This window comes from Oncorhynchus nerka, linkage group LG8 (genome assembly GCF_034236695.1).
Source record: "Oncorhynchus nerka isolate Pitt River linkage group LG8, Oner_Uvic_2.0, whole genome shotgun sequence".
NCBI classification, from domain to species: Eukaryota; Metazoa; Chordata; class Actinopteri; order Salmoniformes; family Salmonidae; genus Oncorhynchus; species Oncorhynchus nerka.
This window is the reverse complement of record NC_088403.1, coordinates 49,960,927-49,967,637: the sequence shown is the minus strand read 5'-3', so window position 1 is coordinate 49,967,637 and position 6,711 is coordinate 49,960,927. Positions and strand designations below refer to the sequence as shown.

At 41.3% G+C, this 6,711-nt stretch overlaps 1 long non-coding RNA gene across 3 annotated transcripts; it reads left to right on the top strand.

The window, feature by feature from the left end:
• The first annotated feature begins 2,410 nt into the window (after positions 1-2,410).
• LOC115133532 (uncharacterized) lies at positions 2,411-6,183 on the top strand. 3 transcript variants are annotated; one of them, XR_003864213.2, is made up of 4 exons: positions 2,411-4,492; positions 4,577-4,717; positions 4,813-5,161; positions 5,297-6,183. It is a non-coding gene; the product is annotated as an uncharacterized LOC115133532 (long non-coding RNA). The 3 variants fall into 3 exon arrangements; XR_010464575.1 differs by having other exon boundaries at positions 2,421-4,717; positions 4,813-4,858; positions 5,099-5,161; XR_010464574.1 differs by having other exon boundaries at positions 2,411-4,717.
• Positions 6,184-6,711: the final 528 nt, after the last annotated feature.

The window sequence follows — 6,711 nt, the reverse complement described above, 5'->3', positions numbered from 1 at the left end:
GTGTCAATCTGGACTGCATGGACCACAACAGTGTTAGTTGCTAGCCAATGAAAATGTAGAGGGTGTGTGTGTTGCGTGTGCGGTGAACTGTCCTCTGTGACAGTACATCATGGCCATGTGGGCCACCTTTTCCTGGATTGCTCTATAGATGTGGATCTTGTTGTCAAACTGCATCCTGTTGACAGCATGGTCCGCCTGAGGGAGACAGGTCCTATTGAGCGTGAGAGGGATCTGACTAAAGAAAAAAGTCTGCTAAAAGTCCTCACGGTATATTCATGTATTCTTAACCCACAGTAACAGAGTAGTTCTCCTTGCCACCATTGTGCTTTGACTTCTACCTATTGGGGTTTCCAAAAGAAATACCCCAAAATCTATAAAAGGTTGAATTGAGTGACACAAATACTATTGTTCATTGTCACAAATTGAAGAAGCTTATACTTAGTCTCACTTTGTCAGAGAAAGAGGACTGTGAACAATAAGAAACATCACATCTTGAGACACAGGCTTGAATACTGGGTTTTGGTTACATGTTTTGGGGATTGCCATTATTCACGTCATGTCACCCTCTGTCCTTTTCTTTCTCTAAAGAAGACTATACAGTATAACACACGGTTAGTGATAGAATCTTAATATCACACAGAAATGGAGTTAGAACTAGTTTTAGGAGGAAATGTCATTTAAAAAAATTGCTTTCCCCCAGTTTCCCCTCCACCTTGACAGTAGGGTCTGTTCTGCTCCTTCTGACAGTTGAAAGTGCTGTGTCCAGCTAATAATCACCCCGATAATTGCCCTGAAACTGACCCTAAACTATACCGAAACTAATTTCACACATAACAACAGAATAAATCAATTAAGTAAAGGATGATGGGGTGAGTTGATGAGCGATGCCTAATTTACTGTATGCAACAACCAACTGTGAATGAAGAACAGGGCTGGACATTCTATTGTATTGATTCACTAATTATAATCATCAAATGTTATGTACCCAATATCAGTCCACCGATTCAAAGCAGTCTTATCAGTCTACTCTGGTCTACTTGGAGTATGCTACACAGTGAGAGCGTGCGTAAATATACATGCTTAACGGCTTTCAATATCTGGACAAATATCCGCAGCAGCTGAGCGATTGTAGGAGAATGTAGTGATGATGTGTAGTCTTATGTTGGCAAGGGGAGAAATGTCACCGTAGACAATGTATTCACTTCACTGTCAATGGCAATGCTTGCAAAGAAAACAAGTCTGGCTTGCACCATGAACAAGTGAGATGGGAGCTTCCTCTCTCTGCGCAAAATAAGTCACCTGCACAGCAGTTGCAACCTTGCTGAAGAAAAACAAGGCGACTGGGTCACAATAATGAGAGAACCGGAGACTATTTACGCACTACCAAACAAAGATGTGTCAAGCAAGTGAAAGTTACAACACGTGTCAACTGTTAGAAGGGATAACAGCTAAATGAAACCCAACTGATGCCATTTCGTGAAGACGCAAACAAGCACCAGCTCACAATAATTGACTATTTTTGACTGCTGTCATATGGACACTTATATTAATTATAATGCCATTGTTGCTTTTGTGCTGAGTTTGACTATTTATCAAGGCCACTTGGCGCTTATAATGATGTTTAGGCTGCTGATGTTTTTCATAATTTGACAATGTGTTTTGACCATGGTAGGGGGTATTTTTGTTATAAAAATAAGCTGTTACGTGTTCCAACACATGCTTTCTTTTTCAGGCACTCCACAAATAAAATAAATTGAAGTTTAGATTTTTATTTTTATTATTTGTTTATTTTTAATATATATATATTTATTATTATTTTCGCATTATTATTATTTTGTAAATGTAGCCTACAGTAACATAAACGAGTGGCGCAGCGGTATAAGGCACTGCATCTCAGTGCTTGAGGCATCACTACAGACACTCTGGTTCGAATCCAAGCTGTATCACAACCCGCCATGATTGGGAGTCCCATAGGGCAGCATGCAATTGGCCCAGCATGGTCTGGATTTGGCCAGTGTAGGCCATCATTGTAAATAATAACTTGTTATTAATTTACTTGCCTAGTTAAATAAATTCAAACCGTATCCTAATGTTAACCAATGCCTTCATAAACGCAACCACATTATTTCTGTGGCAATCCAGATTGAATTTACGAGCAGAACCGAAATCGTAAAATGTTTATGTAGTCATTTGTTATGCTAACAAGCTAGCAAGAGGTAGCATAGAAATAGCATCAACTTCAGGTAGACAGGTGAAGCTCTAGTACACTCAACTGAAACGATACTGTTTGTTTACAGTATACTAAAATGAACTAATAGTATATAATATGTATACGAATTAAATATGTAGTATACAGTATGTTAGTATGGGTATTCAAACACAGCTCTAGGGTTGCTACCCAAGCCGGCTGGTCATTCGCTCTATTAGTTCGGTTGCCAGAGAGGAGACCCAGTTGTCCAGTCTTTTTGTTCTGTATCTATGGACGCAACCCAGTGGCTGGCAACGTTCTTATCCCTTGCTTGCTAGCTAGCCAACTATGGCTAACTTACAGTCACTTCAAACCGTGCAGACAGAATAACAACAGTAGCTTCATTTGTTTAAGCTGTTTTCAAGTGACATTTATTTGTATACATCCATAACAATGAGCTAATTAGGCACGATATCTCCTGGCATAGAAAATGTGCTCTCTCGTTATGAGGCTGTTGTTCAGAGGAGCTAGCCAACAATGTCAAAGATTTAGCCTGGTGATAACTTGTGGAATAGACACAGTCTGGAATGCATTTTTAACACATCAGCCTCCGGGATTAGACCCACCCAAATTAACAGCAGCGCACACCTCAGAAACCTTGTCATGTTGAAACAAGGCACTGCTGTTAGGCGTCATGGAAACATGGCTGAAAATGACATACAAGTTCCTAGGAAAAAGTTGTGAAAGATTGTTGAAGATGATACAGCAGCAAGAGACGAGCCTTGCCGTGCTAAAATGTAGGTCACAGACTGTTTGTAAAGGTATGTATTTAAAACCTCTTGGCCCCAGCTCATAGAATAAAAGGTACAACCCAAATTATACCAAGCAAGATGTTTGCCCCATCTTGATCAGGTCGTTATTGTAAGAGAGAATGTGTTCTCAATTGCTAACCTGGTTAAATAAAAATGTAATAAATAACAGATCATTAATCTGCTCACCATCCCTGGTCCAGGAAAGCCCCTGGGTGTGCAGGCTTTTGTTCCAGCCCAGCACTAATACACAATCTTCAACTAAGCCTAATCGATAAAGTGTATTATTGATGGACTGGAAACAAAAGCCTGCAAGCCAGGTAGCTCCCTTGTACCGGAGCTTGTGACAACTGCTGTAGGTCATCATCTCTTAGTTATTGTACTGCACTGTACTATTGACCACTAATCAGGAATACAGCAGCTCAGTTTAGTATTAGTAGAATATAAAACTGGGTGGTTCGACCCTGAATGCTGATTGGCTGACAGCCATGGTATATCAGACCATATGACTAAACATGTCTTTTTTTTCTGCTCTAATTATGCTGGTAAACAGTTTCTAATAACATCGTACATCTGGCCAGTGTGAACACGAAGCCAAAAGACACTACAGTATGTACCACTCAGTCTATTTTCAGAGCATCGATAGTTCCTCTTCTGCTTCCTCTCAGCTCACTGTGTCTTCTCAGAGTGATACTGTCAGCGACAAAAACATACTCACTGCAAGCGGAGGCTCTGTTGCATCATATTGTTGGTTCTACATCCAACTGGCCAAACCGTTCACTGTTCATGGGATAGTTCCGAAAATAAATAAAGATGTCTAGGTTGTTAAATTGAGCTTCATGCAGTAAGAATATTAGTAGTAGCTTAGCTTAGATTCAACCTCCTTCTCAACTTGAAATGTTGACATGTTTTGTTGTTTTGCGTGTGTGCATGTGTGTGTGTGTGTGTGTGTGTTTGCTTGACCACAGAATCTTCCGGATCTTCAAGGGAACTAGTGGCATCCTCGAGCAATTCATGGCTCTCAACAGTTTCCGGCTAACAGAGAGTCAAAGGTTACTAAGTAGAATACCAGGAAACAAAGATTTAATAAAACATATTTGTCCGAATGTAAAGTCCCCTACTGTACTGTGAGCTGTATGGACTGTATCATGTGCAATAACCTGCGTTGATATTATTTGCTGTTCTCTTCCTTTCTGACTTGAACTCTGTGTACATACCATTATAGCATTACTCTTAAGATGTGAATCTAGCTATACAAATTGAACACGAATTGTGTGTTTGTGTGTGTAAAGAATGGTGATAACCAGCTAAAACGCCGACAGAAGACTCTGGCTGGAGAACTCACCAAGCAGGCCAAGAGATTGGTCTTTCTCTCTCACTCACACACACACATATTACAAACATCATGCATTGTTCCTCCATCCTTCTCTCTAAGTGTCGGAAGGCAGATTGGGGCACAGGGCTGACACTACAGGGAACCCATAACAGAGAACTGGTGAGTATATTAGTGTGTTGGTGCCTGACTGTACGTGTTCCTCAGTTTGCTGTTGATATTTTTGTGTTCTGTGGACGATTCAAGCCAGTGAGCAGTTGGGAAGTGAACCTTGTTGAAGTGCCACTCCTCAAACACGGCAGGAGGATCCTAGTTGAGTGACTAAGAGCGCTGTCCACGTGACTGGATAGGTGCTGCTAGGACAGTGGCTTGGATGGTGATACTGTGGTATGTAAGCCACTGCAGTGGTGAACATGGTTGTTGTGTGATTGTGTCAATCAGAAGGGTGTTTGATTGTATGACTCTGTTTGTCGTTGGTACAGATGCGCAGTTTGTGCTGAAGAGACTTGCTGCCAGTGCCATTGACCTGTACGCCATGGTGGTCGTCCCGTCTCAGTATAAATTAGTACACTGCTACACACATACGCAATATCTGTCTCTGTACCTCACACGTTCGTCATCACACTGCGTGTTTGTTTGGTGGACTTCGGTTTAACCCAACCCCTCATATTCAGAGTTGCTGGGTTAAATGTGGAAGACACATTTTGATTGAATGCATTCAGTTGTGCAACTGACTAGGTTATCCCCTTTCCTTCTTTCCTCTCCCAGGGTGTCATCTTCCCTCTGCCCAGCATGAGAAGATGTTGTGTGAGAACTGGTATTTTGAGATGTGTAGGTGCAATATTCTGTCTGATTATAGATAAAGACAAGTACTCCTCTTGCCTTCTCTGTTTCTCATCGTGCTCATTTAACATTCTCCTCTTCTTCTTTCCACTCTCTCTCTCCTTTCTCTCCTCCCTTCGTCAGGCCCGTGAGAGGATTATGCAGAACATCAAGACTCTGCGCACCCGCAATGCCGAGCAGATCTTCAAGAACCTGGGGGCCATCTCTACAGTCGTGGAGGAAAACGGAGGAGCGGTCTCCCCTCTGGCTCTGGGCTTCTAAATGCCCCCTCTCATCCCTGTTCTTAGCTCTCCCTCCTCTCTTTATTGCCTCTCCCTCCCTACTCTTTCCATCTCCCCTTTCCACTCTTCCACTCTTTAACTACAGCCACACTCTGTTTCTCTTACATTCCGACCTCCACCTCTGACCTTCTTCTCAAACTTTCACATCTGCTCTATGCATTTTATATCTGTTATATCATCCTCCATATAGTGCCAAGGGACTGAATATCCATCCTGAGAAATGTATACTTGTTTTTATCATTTTGGCCAACGCATTGACAGTACTTTCAATGTGTCTCGAATCTGTAATCCAATTCTGGAACTTGAGGTTGGAGCTCCTAAATGCACCATGAATGTTAAAGCTCATATGTACGTGATGTCAACACGATCGTTCTATGATACATATATGATTGTTTAGCCTAGTGTAACACTGCAAGCAAGATGATCTGTTTATCTAATGCACTGTCCGCATCGCCAGTAAGCTGAATGTGTTAACTTACGTTTATAGAATTATTTAAGTCAATGAGACAGAGACTTTAAGCATTCCTCCCATAGCCGTTCTATGGATAATTTAAAATGAAGGCTATTTTGTTTAGATACATTGATGTATTGAAAGCTGGGCTTCTATGTGTATCTTCATGCCTTCTTGTGTGATTAGTTAGTCCTGCTTAGTTTCAGTCCATATTAATTCATACGGTGCATGCAACAACTTAACCCGTTAGGTTATAAAGTCTTTGCTTTGGAAACAAATCGCAAAATGCTGTGCAGTACCTCTTTGTGACTTGATTTCGAGAAAGAACTACACGTTAGCTAGAAATTCAAATGACTTTCATAGTTTCTTAAACAGGAAATGTTTTCTGTAGAGTTAATGTGCTGGTAATGTCATTCCTTCACATCTACCATTACTATGACGAAAGTGCAGCTGTTTCCTCAGCTAAAATTAATATTAGCTCAATAAACTGTAATAGGGTCTAATCTAATCAAATCAAAGTTTATTTGTCACATGCGCCGAATACAACAGGTATTACAGTGAAATGCTTACTTACAGGCTCTAACCAATGGTGCGAAAGAAAAAGTGTGCATGTGTGTGTGTGTGTGTGTGTGTGTGTGTGTGTGTGTGTGTGTGTGTGTGTGTGTGTGTGTGTGTGTGTGTGTGTGTGTGTGTGTGTGTGTGTGTGTGTGTGTGTGTGTGTGAGAGAGAGAGAGAGAGAGTAGCAGCAGCGTAAAACAAGGGTTGGGCGAGGGCACACAATGCAAAAAGTCTGGGTAACCATTTGG